Genomic DNA, 2010 nt, shown 5'->3' on the forward strand with positions numbered 1-2010 from the left:
CAGCAATTGAATTAAAAAACCAAATTACACAATCATCTTAGATGGAACATAAATCATTTGATAAAACCCAAAACCCTTTCATGATAAAAATACTCAACACGGGGCTGGGGTTGTGGCTCAGCAATAGAGCACTCACCTAGCACGTTCGAGGCCCTTGGTTTGATCCTCAGCACCACATAAAATAAATAAAATAAAATAAAGGTATCATGTCCAACTATAACCAAAAAATAAATATAAAAAAATACTCAACAAACTAGAAATAGAAGGAAATTTCCTCAACTTCTTGAAGGGTATCTATAAAATCCCACAGCTAACTTCATATTAAATGATGAAAGAAGAACTTCTTTAAGATTAGGAACAGGATATCAGCATCTCAACATTGTACTGTAGTTCTAACCCTAACCCCCCCCCAAAAAAATGAATTGGTAATGAAGACAGTGTTGTATTGGCATAAGGATAGGCATATACATCAGTGAAATCGAATTGAGAGTCCAGAAACAAAACCATATGCCTATGGTCAACTGGGTCAACTGATTTTTGACAAGGGCTAGTAAGACCATTAATGAGGAAAAAACAAATAGTGTTGGGATAACTTTATAGCCACATGTGAAAGAATGAAGTGGGACCATGCCTCACACCATATGCAACAATTAATTCAAGTGGATCAAAAACAAAAATAAGAGCTAAAAATAGAGGGCTGGGGCTCAGTGGTAGAGCACTTGCCTAGAACGTGTGAGGCACTGGGTTCAATCCTCAGTACCACATAAAAATAAATAAAGTAAAGTTTGTTTTTTAAAAAAAGAGCTAAAAATATAAAATTCTTAAAAAAATGTAGGGGTGCTGGGTGCAGTGGCATATGCCTGCAATCCTAGTGACTTGAGAGGCTAAGGTAGGACGATTTTAAGTTTGAAGCCAGCCTTGGCAAATTAGTGATTCTGGCTCAAAATTTGTAAAAAATAAAAAGACTGGAGATGCAGCTCAATGGTAGAGTGCCCCTGTGTTCAATCCCTAGTTCTGAAAAAACAACAGCAACAACAACAATAAAACCCTTGGGATAAATGTTCATGCCTTCAAATTGGAAAAAGATTGTTATTTATGCCACCAAAAGTATAAAAACGTAAGAAAAGCAAATAAATTGGATCTCATCAAAATTTTCAAAAACTTGTGTTTCAAAGGATGCCATCATAAAAGTGAAAAAAGCTGATATAATGGAAGAAAATATTTGCATATTATTAATATAAGGGATTATTAGCTAGATTATAAAGAATGCTTAGGACTCAATAATAAAAAGGCATATAATCCAATTTAAAATGGGAAAATGATCTGAATAGACTTTCCTTGGGGAAGATATGCAAATGGACAATATGCACATGAAAAATTGTTCAGCATCGCCAGGGAAATGCAAATCAAAACCACAATGAGAGGGCTGAGGTTGTGGCTCAGGGGTAGAGCACTTGTCTAGCATGCCTGGGGCACTGAGTATGATCCTCAGCACCACATAAAAATAAAATAAAGATATTGTGTCCAATTGAAACTAAAAAAATAAATATTAAAAAAAACCCACAATGAGATACACCTTCATATCCACTAGGATGACTATAATTTAAAAAACCAGATAACAAGTATGGGCTAGGAGATGAAGAAATTGGAACTCTGTACACTGCTGGTGGAAATCTCAATTATGCAGCTACTTTTAAAAACAGTCTGGCAGTTTCTGAAAAGGTAAAACATAAAATTCTCACATGACCTAGCAACCTAGAAATTCCCCTCCTAGGTATATACCCAAGAGTAAGGAAAATATATATCCACATAAAAATTGTAGATGAGTGTTTACAGCAGCATTAATAATAACCAAAAGATGGAAACAACCAAATGTCCATTGACTGATGGGTGTGTAAACAAAATGTGGTGTATTCATGCAGAAAAGGTGGCTACCTATATTATTTGGTTATAAAAAGGAGTCAAGTACTGGTATATGTTACAACATAGATGAACCTTGAAAACATTATA

This window comes from Callospermophilus lateralis, chromosome X, assembly GCF_048772815.1.
Source record: "Callospermophilus lateralis isolate mCalLat2 chromosome X, mCalLat2.hap1, whole genome shotgun sequence".
Lineage (NCBI taxonomy): Eukaryota > Metazoa > Chordata > Mammalia > Rodentia > Sciuridae > Callospermophilus > Callospermophilus lateralis.